The sequence below is a fragment of the Felis catus genome, chromosome B3 (assembly GCF_018350175.1).
Source record: "Felis catus isolate Fca126 chromosome B3, F.catus_Fca126_mat1.0, whole genome shotgun sequence".
Lineage (NCBI taxonomy): Eukaryota > Metazoa > Chordata > Mammalia > Carnivora > Felidae > Felis > Felis catus.
In genome coordinates, this window is record NC_058373.1 from 102,348,341 (window position 1) to 102,363,583 (window position 15,243).

The 15,243-nt window shown below is 38.5% G+C and overlaps 1 long non-coding RNA gene across 2 annotated transcripts in view; it reads right to left on the bottom strand.

The window, feature by feature from the left end:
- Window positions 1-2,461: 2,461 nt before the first annotated feature.
- Window positions 2,462-15,243, bottom strand: part of LOC123386093 — a 60,549-nt gene continuing 47,767 nt past the window's right edge. The window contains exons 4-5 of one of the 2 annotated variants that reach the window (XR_006599613.1): window positions 12,053-12,143; window positions 2,462-4,275 (exon numbers count right to left, since the gene is read on the bottom strand). This is a non-coding gene — a long non-coding RNA (uncharacterized LOC123386093). The remainder of the gene's footprint in view (window positions 4,276-12,052; window positions 12,144-15,243) is intronic. The other variant, XR_006599612.1, reaches the window with a different exon arrangement.

Consider the following 15,243-nt stretch of genomic DNA (forward strand, 5'->3'; position numbering starts at 1 on the left):
ACTTCAGCTCAGGTCATGATATCACGGTTCGTGAGTTCAAGCCCCACGTCGGGCTCTGTGCTGACAGCTCAGAGCCTAGAGCCTGCTTCGGATTCTGTGTCTCCCTCTCTCTCTGCCCCTCCCCTGCTCAGTCTCTCTCCTTTAAAAATAAATAAACGTTAAAAAATTGTAAAATCATAGTTCTTTCATATTTTATAATAAACATTTTTTTTTTTTTTAATGAGTACAGTCTCAATTGGATACTGGTGAACTGTCCTCCATAAAAATCTCAGAACCATTCTTCCAAGAAGAAGATTTTGCTGCTCCATGGAGCAATAGCTTTATCAATGAGGCCTTTAAAGATATTTACATTATGGGGTGCCTAGGTGGCTCAGCCAGGTAAGCAACCGACTGTTGGTTTCAGTTCAGGTCACGATCCCATGGTTCATAGGTTCAAGCTCCACATCGGATTCTGCACTTCCAGTGGGGGATTCTCTTTCTCTCTTTCAAAATAAATAAATAAATAAACTTAAAAAAATAAAATCTTTAAAAGAATTTACATTAAAAAAAGAAAGATGGGAAAGTACTATCAAAGTAATGAAAATTTTTCAAAAGCAGAATCCAGAACTATAGAGTTTTAATCCAGTTTTGGAAAATAAAATATCTATATTTAATTATAACGATTGCTCTTGGTTAATAAGCTCTTTCTATGCTGCAGTCACTGTTTTGAAAGTGCTTTACCCATTTAATCCTCACAAGAACCTTATGAGGTAGCTAGGGTTAGGAAACTGAGAAACAGAGGAGTAAATCATTTGCCTTGAAGTAACCTCCCCCAGGTCACACAGAGAAAGTGGACAAAGAAAAAGTATTTGAAGGAAATGCCAGAATTCTAGATCCAGAGGTAATTTTCATTTTCTTCTTTGCTTACATATTTTCCTAATTTTTCTGCAATGAGCCTAAATCAGTTTGTAATATAAAATTGTTTAAAAATAAGATATTCAAGTTTTACAGTCAATAAAATTGCTCAATAAAATAGTAAATGGAGTGCTGCAAGCCAATGTATTTCAGTGAACATGCAAAGAGCATTTGTATTGACTATTTGATAGTTTCTTATAGTTTAAATGGGAACATGAAATGATGTCAGAATATTCCTTTCAGTGACCTTAAAATCCTTAGGCTTGCATTTGGAGCCCATTTCACACGCACCCCCCCCCCCCCACACACACACCATGGAACACATGCTATATAAAATGTAACTTTACACAAAACTTCTTCAGGGTAAATCTAATACATTTTAATATGATCCTGACCTAAAACAGAGCACTGCAGGGTCAGCAGTCTGCTACTGTAACTGGTTTTTCACTCCAAGTCCCCACTTTAAAGCTACCCTACTGGTCCATCTTAAAGGGATAGCCCTTCTTAATGTCTTGACTACTTGACTACAAATTTGAATCCACACCTCTCTGACTTCAGTGTTTATGCTCTTTCTAGAATACCATGCTATCTGTCAAAAAGATCATACCAATGCTTTTCGTTGGCTTCTCGTATTCTGAAAATTAAAGATGTTCGTGCAATATTGAAGTAAATGTCAGGGTACACCTTAGAAAACATGCCAATTGAAATGATTTACCAATGATTCATATTTAGTGAAAGATAGAACTGAGACATGAATGTGGGTCTACTTTTCCCCCTGTTAAGTCATCATGAGTTACAAACATGCCTGATCTCTGAGGCCTTATCCTAACAGACTGAGGTAGACAGGAAGGCTGCCCCTAATCTGGCAAAAGTCTTTAATGCTGACTCAGGGTACTTCTAATTATTTCTATCCCAGGGAACCTGAAGTGTATCTTATTGTAATGGTATCCAATTTCAGGAAGAGCTTTGAAAAACTTCTTCATAATTCCTTTATGCTATTAGTGATATACTTGGAAGTAGGAGAGAATGCTTGTGGTTCACAATGATGAAGGAGTCCCTGCTAAGGGGAGAAAACAGGGCTGATCAGCAGCCCTGAGCTTCATTTTAAGGTGGCTAAGCCTGCCCTGCCGCTGAAGAGAAAAACTGGAATCTAAGAAAATAAGAGTTAATTTAGTGTGGCAGAGAATTTGTGGTTTCCAAAAAAAGGAGGGAGTAGTGTGGGGTCTCCCGATTGGGTGGGGACCACCAAATGTGGGATGACTCGATGTAGTGGAGGCTGGTGGCAAGGGCAGCGAAAGAATTTACAGAAGGCAGAACAAAGGAGTTAGAAGTTTATTGAACACACTGCAAGGGAGCAGCAGGCAGGACAACAAAGCAGAGACTGTCTGCCAAGAGGCAGTGTGTGTGAGGGGGAGCTGTAGTTAAAAGAGGCAGGTGAGATGGGGTGCCAGGGTGGCACAGTCGGTTAAGCAGTGGACTCTAGGCTTAGGTCGCGATCTCACAGTGAGCTTGAGCCCCGCATCAGGCTCTGCGCTGATGGTGTGGAGCCTGCTTAGGATCCTGTCTCTCATTCTCTTCTGCCCCTTCCCTGTTTGTGCTCGTGCACATGCACGCGCTCGCTCTCTCTCTCTCTCAAAATAAATAAACATTAAACATTTTTAAAATAAAAAGAGGAAGGTAAGGAAGTATGGGAACGTACGGAATTCTCCTTTTTTGGTAACGGTGTCCGTGTAAGTAACCCATTGGTCAGCTAGGGCTTATGGCTATTTTGAGGTGGGTCACCTAATGGGCCTGTTGGCATTCAGCCGGGTGGTCACTGTGGGCCCTTCTACCTTAGTCAGGTTTCCATTGCTCAAGTTGGTTGCCTACAAGTGGCCTCTAGAAATAGGGAGAAAAAAGAGCTAAGGATAATTTTGAACCTGTAAAATTTGCTTTTGTTAGTTACTGTCAAGAGCATGGTAATGAGAAATCTTATTCTCTAAAATCCTAGACCTGAGCTGTCCAAAGTGGTTGCCACCAGCCACATGCAGCTTTTGCACACCTGAACTGGTAACTGGGGTGACTAAGAAATGAATTTTTAATTTTACTTAATCTCGAGTAGTTTAAATTTAAATTTGCGAATTCATACTTCATCCAATTATCACAAAGCTGTTAGATATGTTTGTAACAACTTGGGTATGTGGATATGCTTTCCAACTATAAGTTTTATGGCATCTAAATACAGATCAAGCTTTCCAATGAAAATCTAAAGTCCAAATTGAGAGCTGCTATCCTGGACTCAAGAGATGAGGTACAAAAAAGTAAAATATCTAATATTCTGTGTTGAAATATTTCAGATAAATTGTGGATATATTGAGTTAAAACCTATTACTAACATTAATTTCACGTGTTTCTTTTTTAATGTGGCTATTAGAAAATTTTAAATTGCATGTGTGACTTGCATTACATTTCTATTTGAAGATGCTGTCATATTATAAATATGATATGTTGCTATTTGAAATATCAGTGAGAATGGTATGTCTCATTCCCACTCAGGAGATCTGAGCCCTGGGGTGCCTGGATGGCTCAGTCAGTTAAGTGTCTGACTTACTTTTGGCTCAGGTGATGATCTCACAGTTCATGAATTTGAGCCCTGCCTTAGGCTCTGTGCTTATAGTGTGGAGCCTGCTTAGAACTCTCTCCCTCTCCCTCTGCCCCTCTCCTGCTCTCTCTCATTCAACAAAAATAAATAAAGTTAAAAAAAAAAATCTGAGTTCTGTGGGTTAGTTTAATCCAGGGAAGCAGCCTCAGTTTCCAACCAAGAGCTTCAGATAAGAGGTTTTTAAATTGTAGTTTAAAAGGAAACAGGTAATCAGGGTAGAATATTCCTAACAGAACTTCAAAAATGTTTTCAAGGGAAGGCCAAGGCCATGTAAACAATGTTTCTCCTCTGGCTATCAAGCCCCCGTCCTTTGGAGTGGTTACTGGGTTGTTTTGTTTTTTGTTTTTTTAACCAGTGATATCCATTGTTCTGCTTTGTTCCTGTTGCCTCCAGAACAAAGATTACAGAGAAACCTCAGTTGCTAAACTGTCCCTGCTTCATGACATCACACATTCAGAGCTGATCCCCACTTATCCTGTTCCCTCTTCAGAATTCATCAACACCGGGCTCCAACACTAAGGTAAGCTCCTCCCAAGTGTCTTGTGCCCAGACATCCCAGGGTCCAGGAGAGGCCTTATGCTCCTCTTGTGGTAGCAGCAGGTAAATACACCAAACTTTAAGTACAAGTGTGTTTCTGGTGGTCTTCATCTGATGGGCTTTATCTTGACATGGAGTCTTGAAATCTTGAAATTGGTTACCATAAAGGAGCAAGACAAATCGTTCATTGATTCCAGAAAAATCTATAATGTAAAGGGTAGAAAGCAGTTTTAGAGTCCAACCAACAAGGCTCTAGTCCTGGAGCTGCTCAGTTTCTGTTCTCAAACTTCATTAATGTGGGTAATAATCAAAACATCTATTTCATAAGGTGGCAAGAATATAATGAAATACCCTACCCAGAAAGCTTGGCATAGCTGCTGGCACACACCGAGCACTTTATTAAAAAAAAAAAATTTTTTTTTAAAGGTTTGCTTATTTCTGAGAGAGAGAGTGCAAGTGGAGGAGGGACAGAGGAAGAGGGAAACACAGAATCTTAGGCAGGCTCTAGGCTCTAAGCTGTCAACACAGAGCCCAACATGGGGCTCGAACCCACAAACTGTGAGATCATGACTTGAGCCAAAGTCAGTCGCTTAACCACTTAACTGACACCCAGGCACCCCTAGTGAGCACTTTAAAATGGTAATTACTGTTAGCTGACCACAAAGAGGAAAGTTAGCATGATGACCAAATCCTGTGTTCTCTGCACCAGGTCTGTTTCTGGCAAGACAGGAAGTGGGGGCTGGGTGGTAAATGGAACTTAATTAATCAATTTGCCTGAACAACAAAAGCTAAAGGAAGGTAAAAGGGGCTCTAAATTCTCCATTGGAATCAAAAGATGAAGTAATTGCAGATAAAGCATTCTCCTTTTTAAAAATTTGTTCTGTTTTCTCATGCTTTGAAGATGCTCTTATACTTTATATACCTAATAAACTTTTAATGCCTAGTGGCCCAAGCCTTGGAATAGCAGGCTACCATGATGAGAAAAGGGTAGTAGTGAAAAGAGTGTGGGCTTTGGCCCTGCAGACATGGGTTTAAATGCCAATACTGTCATTTTTTTAATCGATAGGTTAAAGGCTACATATGGCATTGGTCAAGAGACTTCTTCCCGAGCCTCCTTTTGATAACAGCATCTTCCTCATAGAATTTTAAGATAAATTAAAGTACAAATAACAGATTTTCCACAAATGGTAATTTAAGATATTAACAATGTCAACAACAATAATAACTATATCCTTGGATCTACCAATAGAAACTATGTACGTTTCTATTTAAAATATTGAGAAATGGGGGCTCCTGGATGGCTCAGTCAGTTAAGCAACTTAATTTCGGCTCAGATCATCATCCTGCAGTTCATGCATTCAAGCCCCATCATGTCGGTCTCTGTTCGGACAGTGCCAAACCTATTTGGGATCCTCTCTCTCCTTCTCTCTCTGCTCTTCCCCTGCTCGCATGCTCTCACTCTCAAAATAAATAAATAAACTGAAATAAACTAAACTAAACTAAACTAAACTAAACTAAACTAAACTAAACTAAACTAAACTAAAATATTGAGAAATGAGAGGTGCCTGGCGAGCTCACTTGGTTGAGCATCTGACTTCAGCTCAGGTCATGATCTCATTGCTGGTGGGTTTGAGCCTGCATTGGTCTCTGTGCTGACAGCTCAGAGCCTGGAGCCTGCTTCAGATTCTGTCTCTCTCTCTCTCTCTCTCTCTCTCTCTCTCTCTCTTTCTGCCCCTCCCCCGCTCATGCTTTGTCTCTCTCTCTCTCTCCCTCTCAAAAAAAAAAAAAAGCATTTAAAACATTTTTTTTTTTTAATTTTTTTTTTCAACGTTTATTTATTTTTGCGACAGAGAGAGACAGAGCATGAACGGGGGAGGGGCAGAGAGAGAGGGAGACACAGAATCGGAAACAGGCTCCAGGCTCTGAGCCATCAGCCCAGAGCCTGACGCGGGGCTCGAACTCACGGACCGCGAGATCGTGACCTGGCTGAAGTCGGACGCTTAACCGACTGCGCCACCCAGGCACCCCTAAAACATTTTTTTAAAAAAATTGAGCAGCCCCTAAAACATTTTTTTAAAAAAATTGAGCAGCCCCTAAAACATTTTTTTTTTAAAAATTGAGCAGCCCCTAAAACATTTTTTTTAAAAAATTGAGCAATTGGGGCTCCTGGGTGGCGCAGTCGGTTAAGCGTCCGACTTCAGCCAGGTCACGATCTCGCGGTCCGTGAGTTCGAGCCCCGCGTCAGGCTCTGGGCTGATGGCTCAGAGCCTGGAGCCTGTTTCCGATTCTGTGTCTCCCTCTCTCTCTGCCCCTCCCCCGTTCATGCTCTGTCTCTCTCTGTCGCAAAAATAAATAAACGTTGAAAAAAATTAAAAAAAAATTGAGCAATGAAGAGCAAGAGGTATTGCTATCAAAAATTAGTAAAAATGACAAAATTTAATGTTGGTCACAACTATAAATTGGGAGAGTCTTTCTAGAAAACAAGCATAAAAGATGTTTTCTAATCAGTTTCTTGTGGTAAAGGATGGGTAAGATTTTCCTTAATTCACAACACTGTAAGCCATTGCTTTCAGTCAGCATTCCGCAACTCCCCCGAAATGTCCATTTTGAGATTTAAACAAAGTTGAACCCCTTCAAACTTTTCTTTGCTCCTCCACTTATTGCTGCTTTCTTATACCAATCATTAAAGGCTGTTGATGATTCTTCCCTCATAAAATGGTCTTAGAAAACAGCAGAAATGCAAGAAATACGTTGATTGACACTTTTACTATGTAGATGTTCAATATAAAGTGACAAAGAAATAATTTTTTTTATGCTGCTGTGAATTCATTTCAAAATGATTGAAAACACTTTTCAAATTTTCTGTAAAACTTAAGCACACACCTCTAAAATTATCTATGAAAATGTATAAATACAGCAGCGACATATTACAATTATTTAAAAGTTAGACACACGTATTAACAAAGCCTGGAAGGAACGGTGTGATGTGGCAAGATTGTACAGAGCTTTCTTGTATTTTAATTCTTACTGGTGTTGTAATAATAGTTTTTATACAACAAATAATAGTTTAAAAATTCTTGTGAATAGCTCAATCTAACTGTATGTCCCTGAAGATCTAATTAAATGTTAAAAGCTTCAGTTATTAAAAAAAAAAAATATATCTGTAAAACCCACTTCTTTCTTTAAAAGAAAATGTTTTACTTGCTGCATAATTTATTGTATTTTATATATGTTATAGATTACAAATTAACAATTTTCTTCTTCTTAGCTAGGTAAGCTATTTTTAATTTTCCCATTATACATAATCCTTTAATTAACATATTTTAAAATGTCAAGTTTTGTTCAAGCTTTTCTTTTATATCACAACATTCCCCCCCGCCTTATTTCCCTAGTCTTTACAATGGGGGAAACAGTGATATAATTTTTTAAAACTGTTTTTAAAACTGAAATAAGTAAAAATACTTGTTAAACAATGCAAAATGTATGCATTTACACCGCCACCTGTCACTCCTCGCCACTGCCACTTCCTTGTGAGTGTGATCCCTTTCAGTGTGACCACATTTCTGGTTATTTCCTGGGAGAGAATCCCAGTGGGGGAATTACTGAGCATCAAGGGCTCCAATAATTTAGAAATTATAGAAACATTAAAGGAAATCATTTGTGGCAAAATAGAAAAATTGAAATACCATAGATGTACAATGAGAAACATTTGCACAAAAGAAGATAAAGATAAAAGTAATGGAGTGGTGAAATGTTTGCAATTAATATGTCAGATAGACATTTGGTATCTAAAAGGGGACTGATAATAAATTTCTGTGGACAATAACTAGCATCCAGTAAGTAAGTAACTATTTTACAGAAGTAAATGAGAGCTAGGGGTAAAGGAATTTGCCCAGTTCCTGAAGGGATTTACACTCTGATGCCTGTGCTAAGTCTAGATTCTTAATGAGTATAATATATACTTTCTTATATTCAGGACTAATGTGTATTTGTTACATGAAGTTGAGATTTCATGACTAAATATGTAATGTGATTTATATTGATAGAGAGTATATATAGGAACTGTGATTGAACTTAACAGAATGCTGGAATAATTATTAGAAATGGTTTTACTGGATGAATTTTTCTGTGACTCTGATAATGAAATGTTGGGTGATTTCTTCTTTTGAAAGACTCCATGCTCATTAACCCTGCCTTGTCACTCTCATTAATTTTTGTTAGTGTTTCGTTCTAGTTGTTTCCCAAGTGTTTCTTTTTGGGTAAATTATTTGTGCATCTGTATAAAACTAAGGAGACTTGTTTGTTTTGTTTTTTGGGAGAGAGAGAGAGAAAGAGAGAGAGAGAGAGAGAATGGGGAGGGGCAGAGAGAGAGGGAGAGAGAATCCCAAGCAGGCTCTGTGCTGACAGCAATGAGAGGCTCAAACTCACAGACCCCGAGATCATAACCTGATCCAAAATCGGACGCTTAAATGACTGAGCCACCCAGACGCCCTGAGAATATTACTCTTCTTTCTACTTCCACGTCCCAATTTTTCTCAGCTATATTAATGTGCCTGAGTAATACTGTATAATATTAACTTGTTTTTTTCCCTTTTCCATTTCTCCATTTAAGCAAGTTATGGGCTCTGAATGTTATCACTTCAGGGGAGGCATAGGACAGAGAGGAAAGCAGACTTAACCTGTAAAATTTTTCCTGGCTTTTATTTTCCGTAAGCCTAAACTCATTGAGTTGCATAGGATTTGAGAAAGGGAGCTTGATGACTTACAGAAAGAAGAGGTGGGAGAGGCTTCTCCCTGAGATTTCATGAAGGTGGTAGTGAGAAGCTGTGTGAGACCCAAACACTGCTCCATGGTGGAGCCCTGGGAGGGTGGCATCAGATATATAGGAAAGGCAGGACACTGGCACAAGCTTCTCAACCTCAGCTAGGACTCCCATACCACATGTGGGACCCCAAAAGAGCAGGGATCTGCTGCATGGGAAACAACCATTGGTTGAGGCTCTGAGTTACCTGAGTACAGATTACTGATGACTAGAGTGTCATCAGTAACTGTGGCCTTGGTAACTGTGTCTTTTGGGACCCAGGGGAGAGAAATCTCAAAAATGTTTGTGTTTACATTTCCCATTAAGCAGGTCTTAGAGGGAAGGTGGGGGGAATAAAGCGGATATTCCCCAGAGGCAGACATTGAATTGAAGTGTAGGAAATAAAGTGTTATTTCTTACATACTTGAATTTGTTGGCTGAGGTTTATACTCTGCCACGTGATTTTTAAATTGTTAAGGCTTATGACATTCACATGCTACTCTGTAATGTCTCCTGTACTTTGCGCATTGTTTGATACCCCAAAATGAAGCCAATAAACCGTATGTATGATGTTATGATTACATACGTATTATTAACTGTAAGCCAAATATTGTGATTGGACTAATTTAGAAGGAAACCAAATCCTATGACATTAAAACTTTGCTGCTTAAATCTTTCCTTCCTTTTGTTCTGGTTCTACTTAGTTGACATCATTATTGTATAACCTGATGCCTTGGATTCCTATTTTTGTGCTGAAGGATTTCCTCTAGTAATTTTTCAGGTAGGGAGTATGAATGGTAGATGTTTTATTCCCAGATGTCTTTATTTTGTCCTCATGCTTAATTAACAATAAAGCTAATTTTTTTAAAAAAAATCTTCCTTTAGACCTTTAAGACATTACTTCACTTTCTTCTATGTTCTTACTTTTTGTCCACTTTCTCTAACAGATTAAGGGAAGTAAATTAAAGTCTCTATCCTCTAGCATGTTTCTATTTTGCCTTGTATCTGCTATAGTTTTTGCTTTATGACTATTGGTGCTATGTTATTTGGTGTATAGATTTTATATTTTCATTGTGAATTCTGCCTTTATTATTACGAAGTATCTTGTTTAATGCTTTTTTGGTACAAATTATTAAGTTACTGCAAGTCTTAAGTTACTGCAAGTCCTTTAAGTTTTCTTAAAGGAAACATCTTTAAGAAACTACACTGAAAGTTGTTCTGCAGCCAACTTCTGTCTTTGAATTTGCTGGTACTGAGCCTGAATCTTATCTGAGGCTTCTTAGAGAAGCTGACTGGCCTTTGGCCTAAGATGCAATTTCTTCTCTATTGATTTTTTTTTTTCAGGAAATTCAAATGCATTTGCTTTCTATTTTCCAAGTAGTTCTGGTACACTGATGGTACACTAATTGTTTTCTACTGATATGGTTTTTTTAAAACAATCTGTCTTGGAATTTCAGTGGGGGAGGCGGTAGGGTACAGGATGAATCATGTGTCACAGTCTACAACTTGACCTGGAATCTTTCCTATAACAAAATCTTAATAAGCTCCATATTTATAGGAATAAAACATTGTTTGGTGTCCATCCATTTTCTTCTTCTCTCTCTTATTCTTCAACATGCATTGGATGTTGAAATCATTTGATCATCTAATTTATCATCTTTACACTTTCCCTTAATATTTATTAAAATCTTCAGTGCTGGAATTCTCTCCCCCCCCCCCCCATAATGAAAATGTTGGGAAGACCTATCTGGATGATGTATATCTAGTGCATTCAAAAATTTCAGTTATATATTTTTTGATATATTAATGTTAGGTAGCCATTTTAAAATGGCATAATTCCAAACAGAATTACAGCAACTTGTAGTCAGAATATAGTACAATAATAAAACATATATCAGTAGGTCCAAAGGTTTGAATAAATTTCTTGCAAGTAATTTTATTCTTTTTTTGACTGAAAATGACACTTTTATTTCCCCTAGGAACAAGCTTCTCCTAAAAGGAAATTGTTAAGCTCTAGATCACAGTTTCCCAGTTGTGCTTGAAGGGACCTGGCTGTGTGTGACTAAGTGTTAAAATGAGTAATACCAAGAGTGAGGGTCTAGGGATTCAGAGACAGCTGCCCAGTAAATTCCATGGGAGAACACAGGGTCTAGAGCCTTGGACTGAACCTTTAGAGGGAAAAGACACAGAGGGACAGAAGGAAGACAAAAAGAGTACACAGACCATATGAGGGTAGAGAGGTGACGATTTCCAAGGTTTTAAGTTCAGGACAATCGGTACAGCGTCATCACCCAAGTGCAGCCATGGCCATCTGTACAATGAACAGGCACACCTCCCAGACAGTGTGGGTTCCATTCCAGACCACAGGCACATCCCTTCTTGGAAATTGGCGAGAGGCAAAGCATAGGAGTCAGTAGAAACAGACTACAGGGTGTGGCTAGAGACAGAAACCCTGAGCCCTGTTCTCTGTCATGCCAGGACAAGGACCAGTTCAGATCAAGCTCTTGTAAATGAACAACCGGAGCAGCAGCAATCTCCTGACAGGAGCACCCAGGGCAGGTGTTCCTCATCTTTGTGTCCTAGAGCTGTGCTATCCAGGGGACTGTCATTTTATTCTTTTTTTTTAAGTATCACTTTATTTGTTTGTTGTTTGTTTTAGAGAGAAAGAGGATGCAAGTGAGCAAGGGGCAGAGAGAGAGAAGTGGGGCTCGTGTTTACCTGAAGCATGTTCACACCAAGCGGGGCTCAAGCTCACCTGATATGGGACTTGAACTCACAAACCGAGAGATCATGACCTGAGCTGAAGTCAGATGCTTAATGACTGAGCCACCCAGGCGCCCCCTGTAACTTTATCCTTATAGTTTTTATACATTACCAGCTTCAAGGCATTTCACAGCTAGAAGGCTAATAATATTTGCAATAAGTCATTTTTTTCTTAATATGCTAAATATTCAAGCAGAAATTTATATACTCGATTTAACTGTAAATATAAGTGATGTCGTTATCTATATAATCTTAAATCCTCCTTTTGGAAGATAAATCTTTTTTCTTTTTTAATAGAGACATTAGCTCACCTATTTTAATTGTTAGCCTCATCAGAACCTGTGTAATCACTTTCATTTTAGAAATCTAATTGCTTGAGTCCTTTAAAGGAATCAAGTAGCAGTATGGAGACTCACCACGTGGTGGCAGCCGAAAGCCCAGAAACCAACAGTATAAGTCCTGGATGAAGCTTGTGTCCAAAAATTTATGTACAGCTGTCTTGTAGGACTGTAAGACAGTAATATTAAAAGGCTACTGGAAACATTCTATATCTTGATCTGGGTAGTGGTTTCATAGGTATATACATATGTAGAAATTCATCAAGCTATATATTTAAGATGAGTGCATTTTACTATATTTATACCTCAATACAAAATTTAAGTGACTATAAATGAGAACAATTTTATATAAACCACCTTCAAATTGGTCCTAGTGCTAAACACAACAAAAAATTTCAGAGGGAATACTAAGTATTAGAAATTTCCCTAAATAGTATGAAACTATTTTATGATAGTTGTTTTAGCTTATTACAATAAATTTAAAGGATCCTAAAATTGTCAATTTAAGTTAAGACTGCGCCATCAACAAGAAAGCAGTAGCATGGGTGGATAAATCATGGGCATAATCACATTTGAAACACTATAGAGCAATGAGAATTAAGGAAGCATAGCTATGTGGATAAATCTCACAAGTACAATGTTGGGTGAAAGAAACAAGTTGCAAAGATCACTGATATACACTTTTTTTAATGTTTATTTTGAGAGAGAAACAGCGCACAAGCACATGTGTGCATGAGTGGGGGAGGGGCATAGAGGGGGGAAAGAGAGAATTCTAAGCGGGGTTCATGAACCATGAGACCATGACCTGCGCTGAAATCAAGAGGTGGACTCTCAACCAACTGAGCCACCTAGGCATCTCTGATATATACATTTTTATATTAAGCTCAAAAACAGTCAAAATATATTGTTTATAGATGTGCACATAGGTGGCAAGCCTAAAGAAACACCAGAGATTGATTATAAAAGTCAGGATAGTGGTTACCCTTGAGAGGAGGGAGGAGAATGCCAGCAGAGGAGAGGAACACAGATTACTTCTAAGGTACTGGCATTGCTCTGCCATATTTCTTAACCTGGGTGGTAATTACACAGGAGTTTACTTTGTACTTGCTCTTTAAGTGTAAAAAGGGTAGATTAAAAAGTGAAAATCCTAGTATCCAAAGTCTATAAAGAATGTATCAAATTTAACATCCAAAAAACAAATAACCCAGTTAAGAAATGGGTGGAAGACATGAATAGACACTTTCCAAAGAAGATATCCAGATGGCTAACAGACACATGAAAAGATGCTCCACTTCACTCATCATCAGGGAAACACAAATCAAAACCACAATGAGATCCACTTTACACCTGTCAGAATGGCTGAAATGAACAACATAGGAAACAACAGGTATTGGTGAGGATATGGAGAAAGGGGAACCTTCTTATACTGTAGGCGGGAATGCAAACTGGTGCAGCCACTCTGGAAAACAGTATGGAGGTTCCTCAAGAAACTAAAAATAGAACTACCCTACGACCCAGCAATTGTACCGCTGGGTATTTACCCAAAGGATACAAAAATACATATTCAAAGGGTTACATGCACCCCAGTGTTAATAGCAGCACTATCAACAATAGCCAAACTATGGAGAGAGCCCAAATGTCCCTCAGCTGATGAATGGATAAAGAAGATGTGGTATATATGCAATGGAATATTACTCAGCCATCAAAAAGAGTGAAATTTTGCCATTTGCAATGATGTGGATGGAGCTAGGATGTATTATGCAAAGCAAAATACATCAATCAGAGAAAGACAAATATCATGTGATTTCACTCATATGTGGAATTTAAGAAACAAAACAGATGAACATAGGGGAAGGGGGAGAAAAGAGAAGAGAGGGAAACAAACCACAAGAGACTCTTTTTTGTTTATTTATTTATTTTGAGAGAGACAGAGACAGCGCTAGTAGGGGAGGGACAGAGAGAGAGAGAGAGAGACAGACAGACAGACAGACAGACAGACAGACAGACAAAGAGAGAATCCCAACCAGGCTCCACACTGTCAGTGAAGAGCCCGATGCAGGACTCGACCCTACGAAACTGTAAGATCATGACCTGAGCTGAAACCAAGAGTCCAGTGCTTAACTGACTCAGCCACCCAGGTGTCCCATGAGACTCTTAATGATAGAGAACAAACTGAGGACTGATGAAGGGATGTGGGTGGGAGAAGGGCTAAATGGTGATGGGTATTAAGGAGGACACTTATTGTGATGAGCACTGGGTGTTGTATGTAAGTGATGAATCACTGAATTCTACTCCTGAAACCAATGTTGCACTGTATGTTAACTGAAATCCAAATTTAAAAAAAGGGGGGAAAAGTGAAAATCCAATAATCAGTATTTTATAGTGCAGGAAGCCCAGCAGTTTACCCTTTAGCAAACTGGAAGTAATCACAGGCACCTTTTATTATGTGTGGGGTTGCCAGATTTAGCAAATAAAAACAAGAAACTACAGCAAATAAAAATAAGAAACTACAGCAATAAAAATACAGGATGCTTAGATAAGTGTGAATTTCTGATAATGAATAATTTTTTAGTATAAGTTATCCCCACTTCTGGTCCCATGCAATATCTGGGACATACTCATGCTGAAAAATAATTCATTGTTTATCTGAAATTACATGTAACTGAGTATCCTGTATTTTGTCTGGCAGACCTAATTATGTGGCAAATTGCACAGGCAGAAGCAGTTCTCAGTGGCCCAGTGAGTGGAGGTCAAAGGAAGGGAAGAGGAGGAAGAAGTAGTTTTTTTAATTAATTAAGCAATTATTTATTTATTTATTTTTATTTTTTAGAAGTCTTAAACTAGCCTGACCCTAAACTCCTATTTAAAGAACAGAGTAATTAAATTTGATGAGTTTACCCATTATTGCAATAGTTCAGGTAATGAATCCACATGATGTGTCAAATAATTTCTATCAACAAAAAACAGTATCAGCAAATGTTTAAAAGAGCCATCAGTGTTTTTCTTAGAAATTGTTTATCTCTCACTGCATCAGTCTTTCTTCTGATAACTTTAGATATTGTGAAAGATGCCTGATGCTGATTCTGTGGCTGTTTTTCTAGTTAATAGTCAATGATTAGGAGTGAAGTTGCAAGGTAGGTTGTTTTGTTTTCAATGTTTGTTGTTTGTTTGCTTTGAGACAGAGACAGGGAGAGAGAGCATGTGTGAGGGGAGGGAGAAGCAGAGAGAGAGGACAGAGAGCAGGCTTTTTGCTATCAGCGTGGAGCCTG